Below are 23,073 nucleotides of genomic sequence, written 5' to 3' on the forward strand. Positions count from 1 at the left end.
TGCAAAGAACACTGAGAAGTTGTGGTCAGAAGATTGATAGGTGATCTAGGAGAAACTGAGGGAGAAAATGGTTACAAGAAAGAAAGAGTGACTGCACTGAGCATCAAATACTGTGGACCATTCAAATAAATGAAGGCTTAGAAGTGTTCCTCAAAAGAGTAGTTTCTGTGGCATGTTGCGATGGGACACAGAGTTGGGGAATTAATATGAGGTATTGAAGTGGGCATTGGTGGGAGAAGACCAGTCTGTCTTGGAGAAATAAAAGAAATTCAGAATGGGAATAAAAAGGAGTGTAAGAACTGGACAAAGAATGGTTGGAATAGCACAGTGGGGTTTAATATTTTAGAGGGGACATATTCTGAATGATGACCAGTGTGGCCTTGGGAGTAGGTGATGAGGGAAAGTGGAGATGATGTCACTGGAGTTGAGATTAAGGGTCTGGGGAACTTGGCAGCCTAAGCCCTGGGCTGTAGAGCAGGAAGCGAAGCAGGCCCCAGATGGAGAACATCTTATCATTGCTTACAGCTAGCCGCTGGTATCTGTTGGTGGAGGATGGGAAGGCACACATTTCCAGCAGTTATTCCCCACTGGGAGGCTACTTTTAGAGTTCTGCGATCAGTTTTGGGAACCACCTTTGAAAATACCATGAAGAATTGGGGCCTGTCCTAAAAGGGCAAACAGGACAGATACTGAGCTCAGGAAATCAGGTCACGTTAGAAATGAAAGAAGGAACTAAGAACAGCTAGTGAGGAGAAGAAAAACTTTGATGGCTCTGACAACGGTCATCAAATAGTTGAAAGGGTGTCACATAAAAGAAGTGATTAGATTTCCTGTGTTTAGCTCTAGGGGGCAGACTAAAAGTTAGAAATTCAAGGGAACATGGTTTCCTCTCAGTGTAAGGAAGACATTTCTAACAGTTATCTCCAACACAGCTGAAAGGGCTGCCTTATGAAGTGGCCATTCTTCAAGAATTTACAGAGAGGTTGGAAAACCAAATCTTTAAATGGTTTTATAAGATTATATCCCTATGCTGAATAAGACACTTGATATGATGGTCCTTAATATCTCCTCTTGGTCTTAAATTTCAGAAAATCCTGTGAGGTGGACATTAAAGATAAAAAACAAACAATAACAACAACATCAAACCCTTGGTGTATATCAGACACTGTCTTGGACAAAAAGAAGTGTTAAATTGGTTTTATTTTGTTTTGCTTTTAGCCAGCTTCACACAAGGGGAATATGGGTATAACAATACCAAACTATTCAAATTGGCAGTTTTTTTTTTTTAGATTAATAATCAAGGACTTACTTCAATGTATCAATGTGTATATTTTCAGCTTAAGACATTAATAACAGTGTTTACAGACCTTGACATTTTCAGAGCTCTTTATTAGTCAATCCTCACTGTGTGTCTATTTAAGTAGGTTAGTATTTTTACAGGTGGAGAAACTTAAAGTACAGAGAAATCTATGAGCCTTGAGAAAAGGTCATAGCTTAAGTCAGCGTTGAAGCCAAGAATAACCAATTACCATAATTTGAGTGGTATACATCACTAACAGTGAGCTTAAACTGAATACATAATACAGAGTAGTAGATAAATATAGTCCATGTTCAAATGGAAGCAGTGGGTGGAACAAGGACCTGAGACTTAGACATCTGAAGCATGAGAGAAAGTAGAAAGTTTCTTTCCAGAATGAAAAAGAAACAGTGTCAGATTCAGTGGTCATTGTTTAACAACTGAAGCATAAGAAGCTATTTATTTTGTACCTAAGTTTTAAGGCTTTTTCTGAATTATGCATCATGCTATTTACAAATCATCTTACATACTCCATTTTATGAAAGAACTATCTTTTAATTGAAAAAAAAAAAAAGCCTTAATTGTGAACTGAAAGCTATGACACCAGATATGCCCACCTGGGGAGACCCTAGACAGGTGACCCAGGTGATCACAACTCATAAATCATATTGCGTAAGAATTGACCAGTTTTTGAGATTAGTGGGTCTCTAACCTGTGAGTATTAATCAAGAGCCTATCCTCAGGCAAAGATGTCCTCACAATTACCTCCATCTCGAGCCTTTATGTGTAGATGACTTTTTTATTCAAATAGATTATTAGTAAATAAGTAAGTGTTGAAACCTCAAAGACAAAATGTATAGCTGTGCAATCAGGAAAAGGGGAAAATGTCCCTGTTGTTATCCAGGACAACTATATGGGAGATAAGTGATGAAATAAAGGTGAGTGGCAAATGATGGGTCTAGAATGATGGCTTTCTACCTTTGATTTTCATCAGAATCAGGCAGAACGCTGTTTAAAAATACGTGTTCCCAGACACTTCACCAAAGACAATATGTAGATGGAAAATAAGCTTATGAAAAGATGTTCAACACTGTATGTCATTAGGGAATTGCCAATTAAAACAATAATGAAAAACCACTACACACCTAAAATCCAAAAACCTCATGATACCAAATGCTGGTGAGGATGCAGAGCAACAGGAACTCTCATTCATTGCTGGTGGGAATGCACAATAGTCCAGCCAAATTGGAAGGCAATTTGGCAGTTTCTTATAAATCTAAACAGCCTTCCTGCAACAATGCTCCTGTGTATTCACTCAATTGAGTTGAAAACTTACGTCACAAAAATCTGCTCATGAATTATAAATCTTTGCTTGGTTTTTTATCTTTAAAGATTATAAATCTTTTTTTCATAATTGCCCAAAACTAGGAGCAACTAAGTTGTCCGTCATGGCTTGAAGCTGTACGCACCCTGGAAAATCATGTTCTTAAAATCGAATCCATTCCTGTGGGGGTGATCATTGTGAGTAGGACTTTTTGATGAGGCTGCTTCAGTTGAGATGTGGCCCAGCTCAATCAGGATGGGACTTAACCTTATTATTGGTGTCATTTATAAGAGGCTGAATTTCAGACAGACACACAGGAAGCAAGAAGCCAAAACAGAGAACGGACCAGGAGATGCCACCATGTGCCTTGCCATGGGACTAACCAAGGGTCAAAGATTATTGGCAGCCAGCCCCAGAAACCAGAGTCTTCAGGGAGAATGCGTTGCCTTGATGACGCCTTGATTTGGACTTTTTCCTGATCTCAAACCATATGCTAATAGATGCCTATTATTTAAGTGGAACCATTTCATTGTATTTGCTTCATCAGCCTAGGAAATGAAAACTGATTTTGATCTGAGGAAAGTGGGGTGCTGCTATTGCAAATACCAAAAATATGGAAATCAACTTTGGAATTGGGTGATGGATCAAGGTTGGAAGAATTGTGAAGTTCTTGACAGAAAAGGCTTTGAAGAGACTGTTAGTAGAAACATGGATGGTAAAGGTACTTCTGCTGAGGACTTAGTAGGAAATGATGAATGTATAATTGAAAACTGGAGGAAAGGCAATCCTTGTTTTACAGTGGCAGAGAACTTGGCAAAATTGAGTTCTAATGTCAGGTGGAAGGCAGAACTTGAAAGTGATGAGCTTGGATATTTAGCTTAGGAGACTTTCCAGGTAAGAGTGGAAAGTGCAGTCTGGGTTCTCCTGGCACCTTTTAGTAAAATGTGAGCAGAAAGGGACAAGCTGGGAACTGAGCTCCTGGGCACACAGAATCCAGAAATTGGTGGTTTAGAAAATTCTGAGCTTCCAGAAGATTAGTCCCCAGAGAATAGTGCTCCATGTGAGGGTTTAACTGAATATGGAACCAGTCAGCAATTTCTATAGAAGTCATGGTTGGAAATGCAGTTATCCAGGGAGGATTTGTGGAAAGTTCTTTTGACTAATAGTTTGGACCCCTGAGTACCACATGCAAAACTGACAAGTTTATTGTGAGATCTGCAAGCCTTGACTAAAAGGGACAGAAAAGTCACAGATTGAAGGAAAAACACTTCAAGGTAGAACCATGGAATCTGAGGTTTAAAGTGAAGACCTTTTCTCAGACCAAGAGATCAAGGATTCCTGGCTGCCAGCTCCAGAAGCCACAGACTTTTGGAAGAAAGTACACTTAGCACCCAGGTCTTGGTTTCCAACACCATCATCAAATAAAAGGAACCAGGAATCCTGGTAGTAATGACTGATCCTAGGCCTGGGGTAGGAAATTTATATTTATAGACCACATCAGGAGTCCTATGCCTTCCAGAGGAGTATATGGAACAAATTCATGGTTAAAAGGAAACCAGGAGCAGATGTGGCTCAAGCAGCGGAGCATCTACCTCTCACATGGGAAGTCCCAGGTTCAGTTCCTGGTACTTCCTGAAAAAAATAAAAACAAACAACAAGCAAAACAAAAGATTAAACCAACTCAGGGAAGCTGAGATGGCTCAGTGGTTAAGTGCCAACTTCCCACATATGAGGTGCTGGGAGCTGCTGGTACGTTTAAAAAAAAAAAAAAAAAAAAAAGGGAAATTATCACATTTTCTTAATTATAAGATGAATTGTTTTTCCTCAGTTTAACAATTCTGAAATAAAGCCACCTTACAACCCATTCAATATATTGGGTTTCTCACTAATCCCCTAAAACTTCTTTTAAATTACATCTCTTTCAATTAAGATACCTTAGACTTGAGGAAATCTGGCAGACAAATTATGGTATAGAAGGTGGAGAGAACAACCTCTGAATCAATTTCTCCTGTGAATCTAGTGAGTCCAGTGAGGAAATGATTTTATTTTCTCTTGATCACATTCTAAAGATGGTAAATTTATTATGTATTTTTAAAGTTAAAACTGCATCCAAGACTTCTGCTTCAGGTCATGATGGAGTAAGAGGCACCATATTTAACCTCTTGACTGAAAAACAAACCAAAAAACCCCCATGTATTAGTCAGCCAAAGAGCTGCTGTTGCAAACTACCAGAAATCTGTTGGCTTTTATAAAGGGTATTTATTTGGGGTAGAAGCTTATAGTCACAAGGTCCTAGAGTCCATCTCAAGGTTACTTCCTTACTAAACTCTGTTGCCACGTGTTGAAGCAAGATGGCAGGTAATGCCTGTGAGGGTTCAGCCTTCCTCTTCCTTTTAAAGCTCTGTGGGTCCAGCTTCTTTTGATCTCAGCTGTAGGCTAGTATAAAGCTCATCTCTCTTCCTGGGGCTTGTTTATTTCTGGGCTCAGCTGCTCTGTTCTCTTCACAACGTCAGTTATAAACTATCTGGCTCATCTCTCTTCTCAGGACTACAGGATCCTCTGTGTATCTTCTCTATGTATCTACTTCAGTGTGTTCTTGATTGAGTGTCCATTTATATAGCCCACCAAGGGGGTGGGGACTCAGCCATGCACACCCTAATGAAGTGGTCAAATCAAAGCCCTAAAATTAGCACAATTTAATCAAAGCCATCTCAGCTGAATTTCATATGATCAAAGGGTTATCATGCCCAGAGGAACAGATAATCAATATCTCCTTTTTGGAATTCATAAATAATACCAAACTGCCTCACCCCACAGAGGCAAAATATATGAAACCACCGTTTTCAAGATGTTTAGACATTAGGCAACAAAGGATAATTATCCCCGAAAGAAAATACAAGGTGAGCCATACAATTGCCCTCGGTTGACTGCCTGAAAGTTTCCAGGTGGAAGGGCACGATTCCACTACCTGAAGGGTGGGGGTAAGTTTCATGTCACAGTAGTGATAACAAGGTAGCCAAAGGTTACATTAGTGTGGTTCTGAAAACTTGGAATATATTTAAAATAATTGGCCAACCTGATTTCTTTATTTATAATACAGATGTCAAGGTATTTATCAGGATTAGATATATTCATATATTGATGTTTTCAGGAAAGTGATATTATATCAATTGCAGGAATCATTTTGGGTTTTAGGGGCAGCTGTCAATGGCTTGAGTGAACTGTCTAGTTACAGCTGAGATGAGTTATATTTTCATGCGAGTATATGTGCATGCGTGTACACGTGTACTCAGCAAGTAGACAAGAGCTATTTGGTTACAGGGTGAATCTCGCCAATTGGAAAGTATGGAATCGTTATCTCTTTGTCTGGATCTTACTCAGAACTATAAGTGAAGAGGAATTATCTGATAGGGAAGACGTTCTTTTTGACTCAGTCTCTCTAGCCAGATTCAGTCTCAAATGGTTTTGAGAATTCTTTTCATATAATCATGAAAGATATTCCCAAAATGCTAATCAAAGCTGTTTATCCATTGCATCTGCAACCTATCAGGTTTATCTACTCCAGAAGCTGAGAAGGGGAATGGGTACGTGAACTGGGAGTCAGTTTGAGAAACACTGCCTAGTAACTGATCTATAGGTTCCTGTTCATACGCTGGAATACAAACTATGTCTAACTTTTACCCAATAACAGAACACCAGCTATTCTAACTCCTTCCCCTTGTGGTGCTTTATTTTTTCTTAATTTCTTTTCTAATCATGATAATTTACTCCTGTGTCTGCAGACATCCATAGCCTCAATCCCTGTATCTGGAATGATACATCTGCCTGACACTTCCACCTCCCAGGAGTAGCTGGAACAATGGATCAACCTCTTATTGCTCTTTCCTTATCATTTTAATGAACTTCCTCTAACTTAAAAATTGTGCTCCTGTGTACCCACCATAGGCTCATTTGCTCATTGCTAACAGCTGGTTATCATCCTAATTAGAATGAGCGTTGGCTTTCTTTTCAGTCCTATAGTTTAGGGTGCACAGGCTGCCAAGTTGAGATCAATTTTGTTTGTGGGATCTGAAAATTGCCAAAGTGACCTTGACAGTCAAAACCTTGTGTTGTTTCCTAAGCCTATTTCTACCATATTAAAGATAATTTATTTTCTAATTACTTATCAACTCCAACCAGATATGTTAAAAGCTTAAAATAGTTTTCAAAGTAAATTAATGAAAGCCTGATAACATATCTCCCTTGGAATATTTTTTTTTCATATTAATAACATCCAGGGTATAGAATCATGGAAATTTAGGAAGGGATTTATATGGTCATCAGCTTCCTACCTGATAAAGAAATCTCTTTTGTGATCTCTCCAATGAGCACAAACCTGTCTTCCAAACACTTCTAGTGAATAATTTGTTACAATGTTCATTCAGTAGTGATTTATTTCTTCTAAACATTTATTTAAACTTTGATATTTCTAATATCTATGCTAAATCCAAGGATTACACAGATTTAGAAAAATCGTTATTCATGCTCCCCTACCTTAGTGGAGGAGGCAGGCAAATACCAACTATTACAACACAATGAAACAAGTGGTTTTTGCAGTTGTAGATTTTTCTGGGAGCCCCCAAACTGGGGAATAATTAATTTTGTTGGAGACTGGAAAGAAGTGATAATTCACGTATATTTCACAGAGGAGATGACATAAGAATTAGGTCGTAAAGCATAAGTAGATTTTCAGACAGGAAAGAGAGCGGGAAGAGGGTAATAGCGGTGCATCAGAACCTCCCAGGATTAAAATTCCCCTTTAATCTTCGGCACCCTTCTAATTATTACTTCTTTCTTTCTCCCTAAGAGAAAAGAAAAGCACACGGTCTTCTTATTCAAAGTCTGATCTATGGACATGCAGCATTAGCATAACTTGGGAGCTTAATACAAATAGAGACTCTCGAGACCTGCTCGGGATCTACTGAAGTTGAAAAGCAGAGGGCTACAATTTATGCCTCCATTTCTTCAGCCCCGTTCAATCTTTCAAAAAGTTGTATTTTCTATCTAAGTAATACTTCTTTATAGTTTTAATAGTCAAATAAATCTACAAGGCTCGGAAAAAATGGCAGACCTCTCTTCTACCCTTACCCATTCCTATTAATCACTTCCTAGAATCAATTACTTTCACATCTTTGAGGTATTTATTCTAGTATTTACCTACAACTCTGAAAGAAAAATGATATTTCTAGATTTCTAGATTTATCAATTTTAGAACCTATATTTCTTACGATGGGAGGTGAAAATTAAACTTTTTTACAAATCACTTTGACTTCCTCTTCTAACATAATTATAACGCAATTCTGATTAAGCTAATAGTCTTTCAAGAATTATGACTGTAAACACTGTCCTCTGAGCCAAGTAGTGTTCTCCTCTTTCCCCCTGGAGTTAATCATTGGCTTGCTTTTTATTTTTTTCATTTGCTTCAATTTCTATGTACCTATTCTATACTAATTCTTCCCAATGTCTCCTATCGAACTTTTAAAACCCTCTCAATATAGTCAAACTATTCTATCAGTTCCATTTGTTTTCACTGGGTTATTTTTCTGATGTCCCTTTATCCTTCTGTTCTAATCTGGGCAAGCTGCTGTATGGGTAGCTAACACAGCTCTTGTCCTAGGACTTCCTGTTGCCATCATCCTGGAAAATTCTTTTGCCTTTCTCCTGTCCAAAATTCTCAGTTTTCATGATCTCATGACCTCCTCTTTCTTGGTTTAATCCTCCATTTTTGTGGATATCCTATAATATCCTGAAAAGGGATGTGCCAGCTATATGTTTATTGGCATTTGGTAACTTTCATTGTCTCCCTCTGTATGGCAGAAGCTGGAAGCCTGGAACTACATTTCTTAGAATTCTTTGACAGCAGTGCTGTTGCTTAGAGTCTGTCAATGAAAGACACACATGAGATTTGGAGGAAGGACTCAAGATAGGGTTTATTTTTCTTCCATCACCAGTAGGAACATAATAATACAGATTTCTGCAGTGGCTTTCTCACATCTCATAATTAGACCTAGCAGCTGTGGCTTTACCAGCTGATTCATGTGGTTTCTTGATTGTTGGGTTGTTCCCTTTCACTCTCCCAACCCTTGGAATGATATTAATCTCTATATTAGATCACGTCCTGCTTGACTAACTATAATAGGTTTGGTTTCTCTGACTGAATCCTTACCAAGAGAGGTTCCAAGAAACAGACATTCAAAAATGGGAATCTTGGGTTACTTATTGGAGATGGTAAGATTTCAAGATAGCAATGATCTCTTGGATTGTAGTAGTTCATGCAAATTAGTTACATAAATTATTACCTGTATTTTTTGGGAATGAATGTCTAGTATTAAAGGTAGAGTTTTAGAAACCAAGTGACTGCTTCAATGTTAGTATACTATTGGAGTAAGGCCTGAAGGAACTGTGGGGTATGCTACTTTAGTGTTTAAATATGTTTGCTCAAGACATTATCAGAAAACCAGAGAGCTTCTATGACTGCTCCCAAATAATATTTTACCTTTTGAAGCTACAGGACCAATGTAACAACAGCAACAACAACAACAACAACAAGAAATAGATCCAAAGTTTGATCTTACTCATTGCAGAATGGCAACATAAATTGACTTCATAGCCTCATAAGTTCTCCTATGTGAAAGTTAAGACATATTAGGTAGGAGTGAAACCATTATAATTGAAAAATGGATTTGGTTGAATTTGAGTTTCTGTTGTGCTTGGAGTATGCTGAGCTTCCTGGACATGTATATCCATGACCCTCATATGAGTTGGGAAACTTTCAGTCATTATTTCCTCAAACACTTCTACTGCCCCCTTTCCCTTCTCTTCTTCCTCTCAGATGCCCATAATACAAATGTTTGTGCACCTCATGTTGTCATTCAATTCCCTGTGTCTTGCTGAATGTTTTCCTTTCTTTGTCTATCTGTTCCACTATCTGTGTGATTTTGGATGACCTATCTTAGACATTGCTAATTCTTTCTTCCTAGTCAAGTCTACTTCTATGTGCTTCTAGTGTATTTTTAAGTTTCTTGTATTGTGCCTTTCATCACTGTAAAATCTGTTGTCTCTTTATGTAGGCTTATGATTTCTTCTGTATGTTCCCTCAGCATCTTCTTGGTATTCTTTATCTCTTTCTTCATTTCATTGAGTTGATTAAGGATATTTGTTTGGATATCCTGATTAGTTGTTCTACATTGTACATTTCCTTCTGCTTTTTAGTTTGTTCATTAGACTGGGCTATGACTTCCTGTTTCTTAGTATGGCTTGTAAATTTTTGCTGATATCTAGACATCTTATTGTCTTGATGCGCTTAGTTGGTTAGTTTCTCCTTCTAGTATAGGTTTTTATTTTTGTCTGGTTTTGGATTAGGAGTCCTCTTTATTACTTGGTTCCATTTATTCTATATCCTTGTGATTGTCTGTGTTCAATAGAAAAAATATTAACAATGGACCCACAAAAAATGAAAGAAAGAAAAAGAGAAACAAGAAAAATAAGGTAAAAAAGAATGAAGGAAAAAGAACAAAAAAAGGAGAGAAAAATAAATAATAACAAGGAAAAGTAGTAAGCAGGACTATAACTTTTAAAAGGTAAAAAAAAAAAAAAAAAAGAAATAGGAAAAAATATGAGACCAGATAAGTGAGAAGAGAAGAAAGACAAAATGGGGTAAAGCAGAAAGGAAGAAAAGAAGAGGGGGAAAAAGAGGAAGGAAAGAGAAAAAAAGAAACAAGAGGGTAAAAGAATATGTAAAAGATTAAAAAGGGAGGAAAAAGAGAAAATATAAAAGACAGAAATAGGAAGAAAAGAAAGAAAAGAAAAACAGGAGAAGAAGGAAAGAGAATAAGGAAGAAGAGAAGAAAAAACAAATGAGTAAAACCAAACCAAACCAAACTCTGGGTCTCCCTCTCAGCCCACTGGGACTGGCTAGGCTCTTCCTTTCAGGCTATTTTGGCCAATAGTTCATTCCACAATTCCCCTTTCTGCAGGTGTTCAGGTGGTGGGGGGTGGAAGAAATGGGAGGGAAGGGCCAGGAGAGAGAGAACAAAATAAAACCATCCTTGTTGTCTGGCTATCAGTGACTCGCAAGTCTACTCCTCGCCAGCTGCTTGTACCCGCCAATCAATCGCTCCAGTGCCAGCCTCTCTGTCAGTACCTGGATTAAAAAAAAAAAGGAAATAGGAAATAGGAAAAAAAAGAGGAAAAGAAACCTCAAGCTAATTCCCTCAGCTCTCCCACAGAATCAACCCTAAGCAGGCTAGGTACAGGTCCACCTGTGGGATGGCTTCTCAGCAGCTTGCCTCTCTCCCAGAGCCCACTGGGTGGTTTTCTTCTCCCTCTGGGCTGGTACACTCCCCTCTTCTCTGGGCCAGCTGGATGACTCCCCTTTTCCCTGGCACCCAGCTGGGGCTCCCTCTCCTGCCTCCCCGGAACGCCCTGGCTTTCCTTATGCCAGCAAGCCTGCCTACCTTCCCACTGTTTCTAGAGGAAAAGGGCAGCCTGCTGGTCCACACTCTGCCATCTTGGATCTTTCTTGAATTTGAGTTTCTAGAACTGCCAAATTCCAACAAGTGTCCTTTGCCATCAATAGCAGCCCCTCCTCTCTTGTCTGGGGACTCTAGTTTCTCTTTGATTAAAGATCCTGTAATGACTTCACCCGAGGCAGATATTTTGCAAAAAGATGCAAATTCTTCTCAAGAACTACTTCACCATCTCCTACTGCCTTCAGACACATAACTTAACAGTCAGATCTCAGAATGAGTACAAAATATGACTAGGGAAAAGAAAACTTACTCATCTAAAAAATTGTAATATCTTTATGATTTGTATCAGCAGAAGTAAGGAATGGATTTTAAGGGTACTAGACCTGAGAGGGAGAAAAACTCATGTTACATCAAACTGAATTTGTTAATAAATATATGCTAAAAGATTATAGATTTAATATAAGAGCTTGAGCAGCTGGAAATGGTTCTAACAGTGTGCTCATTTCATTGACTGAAATCTGGACTCAGTGGGGCCTATACTGCATGAAGTTGAGATGCCATAACTTTCTTAGAATAATGTAGAGGAGGGAATCAAAAGACATAAGGAGTTGGGAATTTTGGAGTGCATTTAGCACCGGCCAATTGTTCCTTTACCCTTGTACTATGTCCTATTAAAGAGCTCAGCTTTACCAAACTTGGGGAAAGATATTAATCAGAGGAACACCAGCTCTATAGTGGCTATTCTTTTTTTTTTTTTTAAGATTTATTTATTTTTTTATTTCTCTCCCCTTCCCCGCCCCGCCCGGTTGTCTGTTCTCTGTGTCTATTTGCTGTGTCTTCTTTGTCTGCTTCTGTTGTTGTCAGCGGCATGGGAATCTGTGTTTCTTTTTGTTGTGTCATCTAGTTGTGTCAGCTCTCCGTGTGTGCGGCGCCATTCCTGGTCAGGCTGCACTTTCTTTCACGCTGGGCAGCTCTCCTTACGGGGTGCACTCCTTGCGTGTGGGGCTCCCCTACGTGGGGGACACCCCTGCGTGGCAGGGCACTCCTTGCGCACATCAGCACTGCTCATGGGCCATCTCCACACGGGTCAAGGAGGCCCGGGGTTTGAACTGTGGACCTCCTGTGTGGTACACGGACGCCCTAACCACTGGGCCAAGTCCACCGCCTGTAGTGGCTATTCTTGAAGACTCTGATGACAGCTGAAGACTACATCATTGAAAGGGGCTCCGTGATTTCAGTGGAGATGATGGATCTCAGAGTGACAGATGCCAAGTGAAGAAAGATACTGCCAAGACAAGGTGGGTCTGATTAATATAATAGGCAGCAGGACTGCAGTGATAATTAAAGTGGTTGGACCCACAGAGATTTTTGATGATTATTAATTCATCATGCTGTCCCTAGACAGAAAGAGATGGGCAGCTTTACTTTTATATGATAAGGTCTTACTTTACACATAAAATAAAACAGTTCTACGTCTGTGAGTAGAGGCTTAATTTTAATTATATTGGAGAGTTACAGCTGTTCAGATTTGAGAACTGATCCAGACCTGCATCAGTTCTCAAATCTGGAACCCAAATCTGGCATGGAAGCCCTATCTCCTGGAGGAAGAATCCTTTATATTGTAAATCTTTTACAGAGAAATTCCCAAACCTTTCCAGGATTACTGCACACTGGCTCCGAGCTGACACTATTCCCGAGTGTTCTGAAATGGCACTGTGACCCATGGTCAGACGAGAAGCCTGTGCTGATCAGATGATTATTATTTGCCAAATATTCCATTTCTCTGCCTGCAGGGCCTTCCCTATGGCAGGATTATATTTTGCCATTTGAACTCAGGAATCACCACATTATTTGCTTTGGCTGATGAAATGCAGGCAGAGTGACATATATTACTTCTTGGCAAAAGCTTTAGGATTATGTTTTTTTTCCCCCCATGTTTATTTTCCTTCTCACAAGATTGGCAGTGCTCCAGAGAGGAGCTCGAGCCTGGGTCATGGAATGAAGACAATGTGGACAGAGCCATACACAGTCGGTGATGGACGTGTAACATGAAGAAGAAATTGTCCTTTGTCTTTGTAAGGCATTTGGGGTCATTCGTATTGCAGCTAATACAGATTATCTTGGCTAATGCAGGTGCTAAGTGGAGTTTTGCCCCAAGCCTTACAACAGTGGGCCCAGTCGGTCCATAGATCCATCTTATGGTGATTTCCCCAGGACATGAATGCTTAGTTGGAATAGACATACTCAGAAACTAGCAAAACATTTACTCTGTAGTTAAAGGTTTATTATAGCAATAAGGACAAATTTGTAAACCAAAAGCAATACTGAATTCCTAGGGGAGCTACAGAGATTAATGCTACCATTAAAGACTTGAAAGATGCTTGGGCGGTGATTCCTATTACCCCTTCATTTATCTCGTCTGTTTGGTCTGTGCTAAAGGCACATGGATCTTGGGTAATGAGAGTGGATTATCGTACACTTAATCAAGTGGTGACTCTAATTGCATCTTTTGTTTCCTGTGTTTTCACTGTGCTACAATCAATCAACACAGTCCCTTGTACCTGGTATGCTGTTATTGATTTGGAAAATGCTTTTTCTCTCTAAAATGAATAGCAAATATGAGCAGATATGATTGCTTTCACCTGATAGGGACAGTAGTGCATCTCATGGTCCTCTTACCTGATTGCTGCCCCAGACCCGACTCTGCATTCTCAACCTGCCAACCTTAAGTTTGGACCTCTCTTGGTTCCGTAGGGAAGAATGGTTCTGCCACAACTTGTGCTGCCTCTGATATTCCCGGCTTCTGGGAGTTTTGTTTGCTCATTTACTTTTTCCAGCTCTGGTTATCTGTTAATATGATTTGACTCATTTTCCATCAAAAATTGTCAATAATGTATGTCTGATGTCGCTCTAACTTATTTCCTCACATCTGTAGGTTTATTCTTTATTGGGTAATGAAGTAGAGATTTTTATTCAGTAGAAAGTCTCTTCATTTGGAGACTTGTTAGAGTAAGAGAATTATACCTCCTAGGGAGGTCCACACATTTCCCTCTTTGAGGGAACAAGTGGAGAGATACTGGGTATTTCAGAAATTCTCACACTATCTGATGCATCCCACAAGCAAGAACAGACTTTCAGCTGCCACTTATCGTAGGGAGATGTTATAATTGGATGTGGGGAATAGAGGGAAGCAAAGAGCCTGAAGGAGCAGGCATATGGAAAAGGAGAGGACATGAGGATGGGGCAGAGAGGAAGGGGAGGGGGTGATTGAGAGTATCTCGGGGATAGCTGATGCTGCTACTGCTGGAGAAGATATTGACAAGAGAGGCAGTAGATAAAGAGAATATTGCAGATGTTTGCTATGAATGAAGACTGTCCTCCTTATGTTGTCAGAATTTGTTTCTCTGCAGAAGACACCACGTTGAGGCTGTTTTATATGGGATTACATTTGTATATCTTTATTCTATTTCAATGGGATCTTGGCCAAGAGGAGTCAAACATGTGCTCAGTCTACCCTCTTGAACTATTTTCAAATCAAACTTATTGAAAAACATCTAGATGACTTCTTACTATTTTCTCATTTACTTCAACATTTCTTCTTTATTATAAGATTTAATTTATCTTATTTTAAATATATTAAGGTCATTCTTTATGATGGTAAATATGGAAGCAATAGTGGAAGTGTCCTCTCTGTCATCTATTCAGATTATACCATATTACCCAAGCATTTGTTGCCCTCAGAGTTTGTGGACTACTTATGGAGGTTTTTAGATTTTCTTACACAACTTCTATAGCTACAGAATTGAGGAAAACAGGTCCCATTTCTATCCTCACAAAGTCTGTACTCAGAGGCATTTATTCCTCATTTATGTTTATCCTGTCTTTTTTTTCTTTTATTTTCAATGCATAGTTTTACGTCTAAGCTAGAGAGCTTCTATAGAGTCTTACTGGTTTATTTAAATGCCTCTCCACTTTTCTTCCACAAAGTTCAGGATTATTCACGACTAGATACCTAGAAATTCATACTTTTAAAAGATCTGAACCCATTTTTGCCAAATTCCTGTTTGGGATCTCTGGTCACATGATCACACTTATCATTTCTCTAAAATAATTTAAAATCCTATTTTCTAAAATTTATGGTACATTTCTAAGTTTGCAACTTTCCTTTCCTTCCTTATTACAGACTCCAAAATGACATAGTCACTTCCTGTCACATCCAATCACCAACCGCATTTCCCTTATTTCTCAGAATTAGGCCTGGAGTGTCAGTTCCCTTTGTGGTTTCCTGTGCCTTCCAAGAGATGAAATTACCAGTAGGGCAAGGAAAGAATGACTGTGATACTTAGTTTTCAGCAAAAGGGGATTTTTAGAAGCTGTTGATATCATTAGTACAATTGAGCTCTACCTGGAATTTATAATCTTTATTAGGAAAGCCGTGCCTCTCAGCTAGCTTGTTGCTCTATGGAGCATGACAATAACAATTTCATTTGTGTTCTTCCTCTTTTTATCCCTAACTAAATACTTTTTAATTTGTTTCTATTATCAGAGTCATGAATTCTCAGACAGGGCTTTCCCAGTTTACTCTGGAGTGTTGCTATTCCTTTGCCTCCTTTCTGGTGTGTTTGCTTTTATTGGGAGTTCCATCTCTCCAACATTGGATTAGGAGTTCCATCTCTCCAAGTCTCAGATCGTGTTTTCTGCACTCTATTAAATTCCTAGTTTACTTAACCTGTGTATTCTCTGCATTTTGGAAAATAGCACCCCCTCCACTTAAAAAATTTTTTTGGGTTAAAAGATGAAAAGTTTTGATGATAGATGGTGGTGATGGTAGCAGAATATTGTGTTGTGCATATAATTAACAGCCCTGAATTATGTATTTGACTGTGGTTAAAGGGAGAAATTTTAGGTTGTATATATGTTACTAGAATAAAATAAAATAAAATAAAAACCAGGAATGTATAATGCAAATAGGGAACCCTAATGCAAACCATGAACTATAGTTAATAGTGGAATTATAATCATATTCTTTCATCAACTGTAATAAATGTACCACGCTAATGCAAAGTGTTAATAGCGTGGGGGCATATAGGAATCCATATTTTCTGCATGATTTTACTGTAAACCTACAACTTCTCTAATAAAAAATTACTTTTGAAGATTTCAAAAAAGGAAATAATTCTCCACGTATGTTTTAGATATTTATGCTGATGAATTCCCTACTGGAATTTTACTCATTGTTTAACTACTGACAAGGTCACATAATGCAAAGTTTAGTAAGGACTATATATTACTTTTATTGAACTTATTTCCTTATTCACAATAAAAATTCATATCATGTCATAGCCAAATAAAAGTGATTATGCATCTTGGAATTGTAAGTTTTACAGTTATATTGGTTAGCATAAGAAATGCTAGCTACTGTGTCAATCAAGGCAACTAATTTCATGGCTTCATATAATAAAGGTTTCATTCTTGGTCCCGCAAAGTTCAAAGATGTTTCTGCTCATGTGGTCGTGGGGACCTGGGCTTCTTCGTTGTGTAGCTCTGCCCTCTATATTCTTGGAATCCTTTCCATTCACCTGTTAGATAATGAATGGGCGGAGAATCATGAAAAGAGAGCAGAGAGAAGGCAGTGAGAGGCACAGATTCATGCAGGAAGTGAAGTACATTACTTGTGCTCCCATTCCACTGGCCAGAACTTAGTCACATGGCCGTATGTAAACTCAAGGGAGGCTGGGAAATGTAGACTAGCTGTGGACCAGGAGGACAGAGAAACAGAATTAGTAAACAACTGGCCTTTCTATGCTACAACAGTTTATATAATAGTTATACAGAGTATAAAATTATAGTCCTACTTTTCTCTTTAAGTTTTAATGAATTTTCATGATTCTCCTTCATTCCTGAATTACTATAATGGTCTCCCTGCTTTCAGTTTATATTTCTGCCAAGGAACCTAGAGACCCCCAATAGACGTATCTTCCTAAAATACTGTTTTCATCATGGTTATTTTTTTAAGTTTCTTCATTGACTAGCTCTTCATAAAATTTTCCATAATTTGGCTCCATTTTACTTATCCAATGTTATCTCCCATTAATCCCTATTCATAATTCTATTGAGTGGAGTGGTAGTACTTGCCATGGGGTCGCAACATCTAAATTATGGTCGCAACATCTAAATCCTGTGAGGAAGGGGATGTGGCTCAACCAGCTGGGCACTTGCCTACTACCTGGGAGGTCCCGGGTTCAGGTTCTGGTGCCTCCTAAAAGATGACAAGCTAGATACTGCCTCCCACTGCAATGAGTTGATGCCACAAGCCAGCAGACACCACAGCCCATGGGGAGTGGATGTCGCTCAGATTGTTGGGCACTTGCCTCTCATGGGGGAAGTCCCAGGTTTGGTTCCTGGTATCTCCTGGAGAAGGTGAGACCCATGTGGGGGAGGGGGATGATAAATAAAGAAAAATAAAGTAAAAAAATAAATCTTTGAATCCTATGATACTACAGTTCTCTTCCTCCATACCAGTCCACAGTATAAAGCCATATAGTGTTACAAGCTTCAGGCTCAAACTAAAAATCTATCTCCTAGAGGTAGACCCGATTACCCAGTTGACCCCTTTTGTCCAGGCCAAGTCTTTGGTGTTCATGGCCTATGAGTTGCCTTCCTGGACTCTTTCCTTTTATATCCACACCTAATTCTCTTTATGTCCACCCTAGCAGTTTACCATTCTGATAAGGCAAGCTGAGTCAAAGGAAAGGTGAAGAGTATATCAGTTAATTTTTGCTATATAACAAACCATTCTAAAACCTAACAACTTAAAGTCACAAACACTTATTATTTTTCAGGTTCCATGGCTTGGCTGGGTGGTGCTTTTGATCTGGGTTGGCTTGGCTGGAGCTGGAGCTGGAGCTGGATGGTCTAGAGTAGCCTCACTCAGACCCTGTCTCCATTATCTCTCTTCCACCAGAATCTAGCCTGGGCTTGTTAATGTGGTCGCTAAGGGGTTCCAAGCAGCATGAGAGGGTGAGCTTCAGTGTACAAGTTCCTTTCAAGTCTCTGCTTATATATCTTTATAAGCAGGCTAAGGAAAAATGAGTAAAGGAGAAGTTCTTCCTGCCTTAAAACAGGTGTGGTCTAAGCCATCCATCCATTGCAGGTATCCCCTGGGGAAATCACCTTCCACCTGGGATGAGAGGAATAAAGAGATTCCTCAATGATGGGCTTAGTAAATGTCATAACTCTTTACCTGTGCATATCAGCATTCCTTTTTATTGGGGGGGGGGGGGAGGCGGAGGGGAGTGGTCTGGCAAAGAAGGGAAGAAAGAGGGTCCTGGAGTTTCCCTAGAGCAGGGAGCCTCAACATGGTGGGGGAATAAGAAGTGGGGGATGTCCTCTTGTTGAGACTCCATCTGGTAAGAGTAAAGATACCTATGGGAAATTAATGAGCATGAGAAGAATGCCAAGATGGAAAGGAGAATGAGAATCAATCACTGGAGGCCAGTGATAATGTTTTCTTCTTCTCATCCCCATCACGGTCTTCTTCCACCTGAGTTTGTGGTTCTCTCTTCTCACTTAGAACACCACCTTGATTTCTCCAACTATTTAGACTCTCTAAGCCCTGTGCTGGAGACACTGCTGGTTGCCTACCCAATGTATATTATCTTCTTCATTACTAGTACAATCCAAATTTTGTATATCTTCCCAGTTTCCTTTGGGGCTAGAGCTGGCCATGTGACACAGTTCTGGCTTATCTGCTAGGCAGTTCTGGGAAAGTTCTGCTTTCCTGGTATTGATGCCACCCTTTCCTCCTTGTTGCTTTATTCTTCCTGTCCACAATGCAGATGTGAGGCTAGAGACAGAGTAGCCATCTTGTGACTGTGAGGCTGGAGATAGAGTAGCCATCTTGTGACTGTGAGGCAACCAGAAGGCTGAACACCACATGCTAAAGTTGGGGGAACCAAAAGTTAAAAGTAGCCTGGAACCTAGATTTTACTGTGGAGTCACTACACCATCTCACCTACCCATCTTCAGTCTCTTGGGGTGTGAAAATAATAAAGTACTGTATTTGTTTGTCACTGTAATAGCTTTGTGTTACATGCAAAGGCAATACCCAACTGATTTGTATTTCAAGGTTTTTCACAAATCTCATTTTCCCATGAAGCCCTTTCTATTTAACCAATATTGATCTCTTTCCTTCCTGACCTCTACAGCACCCCCACTTATACTGTATTAGTGTTCCATTACTGCCATAACAAAATACTGCAAACTTAGTGGCTTAAAACAACACACAATTATTATTTTACAGTTATGGGGGTTAGAAGTCTACAATAGGTCAGCAGGACTGCATTTCTCATAGAGGCCCTAGGTAAGAATCTGTTTCCTTGCTTTTTCCAGTTTCTAGAGGCTGCCTTCCTCCCTTGGCTCGTGGCTGCATCACTCCAATCTCTGCTTCTGTTGTCACATCTCCTTTTCTGACTCTGAACCTCCTACCTCTTTCTTATCAGGAGCCTTATGATTACATTGGACTCATCTGTATAATCCCGGATACAATCACATTGGCAAAGTCCCTCTTGCCATGTTAAGTATTAGGTTGGTGCAAAAGGAATTGAGGTTTCAGACTGTGAATTTTATCTTTAAAAAGTTTTTTTTTTGCTTTAAATTTTTTGCCCTTTTTTTAGATTTTTTGGTCTGTTTTCTTTTTTTATTGTTTTTGTTTGTTCATTTTTTTCTTTTCTCTGTTTTTTCCCTTTATTTTTTCTTTTTTGTTTCTGTTTTTTCTTCTTTCTTTTTTATTTTATTTTTTCTTTGATTTTTGTTTCTTCTATTTTGTTTGTTGGACCATGAATTTTAAATCATTATAACTAGGCTCAAACACATATTTATTCATCAAAATGGGAACATTTTTGGTAACAAGAAATAAGATTGTTTATTCTGGTAGCATAAAAATCCATGCTTTGGGATTCGACGAACTCTTGGAAAGCATTTTCTGCATCCTGCTGGTTGTGGAAGCGTTTTCTCTGCAAAAAGTTGTCAAGGTGCTTGAAGAAGTGGTAGGCAGTTGGCAAGAGGTCAGATGAACATGGTGGATGAGGCAAAACTTCGGAGCCCAATTCGTTTAACTTTTGAAGTGTTGGTTGTGTGACATGTGGTCAGGCATTGTCATGGAGAAGAATTGGGCTCATTCTGTTGATCAATGCCAGCTGCAGGCTTTGCAGTTTTTGGTGCATCTCATCATTTTGTCGAGCATACTTCTCAGATGTAACGGTTTCACTGGGATTCAGAAAGCTGTAGTGGATCAGACTGGCAGCAAATAAAATGGTATTAAAATGATGTTTCTTTTTGTTTTCCAGGAAACTAGTTAAGAAATTAAGAGGGATGAGGAGGATACGGTTATTAAAATAAAATTCAGTCAAGTCAATCATGTGTTTAAAAGAGAAAAGCAGACCACCAAACAGTGACCATGGCCTTTTTTTGGTACAAGTTTGGCTTTGGGAAGTTCCTTGAAGCTTCTTTTCCATACAACCACTGAGCTGGTCACCGCTGGTTGTCGCATAAAATCCACTTTTCGCCCCATATTACAATCTGATCAAGAAATGGTTCGTTGTTGTTGCATAGAATAAGAGAAGACGACACTTCAAAACAATGATTTTTAAAAATTTTGGTCAGTTCCTGAGGCACCCACTTATTGAGCTTTTTCACTTTTCCAATTTCCTTCAAATGCTGAGTGGCCATAGAATGGTCGACATTGAGTTCTTCGGGAACTTGTCGTGTAGTTTAAGAGGATCAGCTTCGATGATTGCTCTCAACTGGTCGTTGTCCACTTCCGATGCTCGGCCCCTATGCTTCTCACCTTCAAGGCTCTTGTCCCTTTGCAAAAGTTCTTGAACCACTACCGCACTGTATGCTCATTAGCAGTTCCTGGCCAAATGTGTTGTTGATGTTAGAGTTGTCTCCGCTGCTTTACAGCCCATTTTGAACTCAAATAAGAAACTTGCTCAAATTTGCTTTTTGTCTAACATCATTTCCATATTCTAGAATAAATATAAAATAAACAGCAAGTAATAAGTCATTAGCAAAAAAAAGCACAAAGCAAGAAATGCACATTAAAATGATGTATAACATAACCACAGTTATTTAAGAATGTATGCCAATATCAAATGGCAAATCGCAACAATGCAAAACCACATTTCTTTTTGCACCAAGCAAATAACAATTTCAAGGCTCTGGGGATTAGGACGTGGACCTCTGGGAGCCATTCTGCCTACCACATACACCCTATATTTATGAATCTATAATAGATTTTAACTCACAAATGTATTTAATTCAGGTCTGTACTATTATTATTTTAAAAATCATTTCTAGCTATTTCATGTATATAAATCTCATCTCCTTGACAAAAGTTTCAATCCCTTAAGGATGGGAAGATGTCAGTTGGTTTCAGGATTTCGTTCTTTTCCTTGACAAACATTGTGTATTTCTTCGATGTCAATAGAAACACCAAAATGACACTGGTGATTTATTTACTCCCCTTACTTCCCAAGGGTCTCAGTATTCACCGTGTGATAAAAACACACAAACTAATAATAAGCTTAAGAAAGCTCTCTTTATTGGTGCCTTTTTATCCAATTGTTATGAAGAGTTTTAGGAATACTTTATCTTTTTTGGCACCAGCTAATGGGATATTTTAATTTATTCAGTCTTTGTACAATTTTATTTTCAAATAGTTGTTGTTTGGTTAATGGATTCTCAGACCTTTTATCATAAAATTTTTTTCAACCTACAGAAAATTAGAAAGAATTGTGCAGTGAATGCTCACATATCCATTACATAGATTCAGCATGTATTCATATATATGCATCTATTTTTTTGCTGACCCATTTTAAAGTAAATTATAATTCATTGATTTTTATTCAGTGCCCCAAAGCAGCAATAATTTATGTACATTTTCTCTTTTCTTTTATGAAAAGAAATTTTTTTGAAAATAAATTGTCAAATTGAAGCTGGAAGACAATTCATTATATGGTAGATTTCCCCCTTTTTTTGTATTTGATATGTTTTAGGTCATTGTAGACTGTGGCCTTCTCCTCCCTCACCAGAACATCTGTAAACAATTGCTTTTCTCTTTTAAACACATGATTGACTTGACTGGATTTTATTTTAATAACCATATCCTCCTCATCCCTCATAATTTCTTAACTAGTTTCCTGGAAAACAAAAAGAAACATCATTTTAATACCATTTTATTTGGTGCCAAATCTCATTCCAACTTGCTACAGCAATGTTTGGCTGCTAGGAGACTAAAGGTCTAATTGCTTTGGTCTTGATGTTTTCAATCTTGCCACATTTTTTTTTTTTTTAACCAGCTTTTACCTGCTTTTTCTCTTTCCCAGAAAAGAGAATTTTGACATGATTTAACTTCGTATCCACTTTGCTTCTGCTCTGCTAAGATGTATATGGGCTTTTTGTAGTACCTCCAAGAGCTCCTGGTGTATTATTATAGAATTGACCAGGGCGGACCAAATGAATGATGAAAGTACAGTTTTCTATATAGTGAAACATGGGATTAAAAAATCACAACTCTACTTTCCCATTTCAAGTAGCAACAAATAATCTCCCAAACTCATACATCTTCCACCTAAAAATTCAAATTCAGCAAAAATCTTTAGCTCTTGAAAAGCCAGAGAGGTTGGCTATTATAAGTCAGATTGCTGCCATTACTAGCAATTTGTATTGTCTGAAAGAGCGAGGCATATTACTTGTGAAAATATTTGGGAGCTAGAATTGGATTAATATTCTTTCTCCCTCTCTCTTCCTGTTTTTCCTCTACTTTTAATTAGGACAAATTCATTGCATAGCTTTGCCCTATGATTAGGCGAAAATTCCTGTGGCCATTATTTCGATTAAAATGGTTCATCTTTCTAAATGTAAATCCTTTTCTGTACTTT

The sequence above is a fragment of the Dasypus novemcinctus genome, chromosome 9 (assembly GCF_030445035.2).
Source record: "Dasypus novemcinctus isolate mDasNov1 chromosome 9, mDasNov1.1.hap2, whole genome shotgun sequence".
In the NCBI taxonomy this organism is placed as follows: domain Eukaryota; kingdom Metazoa; phylum Chordata; class Mammalia; order Cingulata; family Dasypodidae; genus Dasypus; species Dasypus novemcinctus.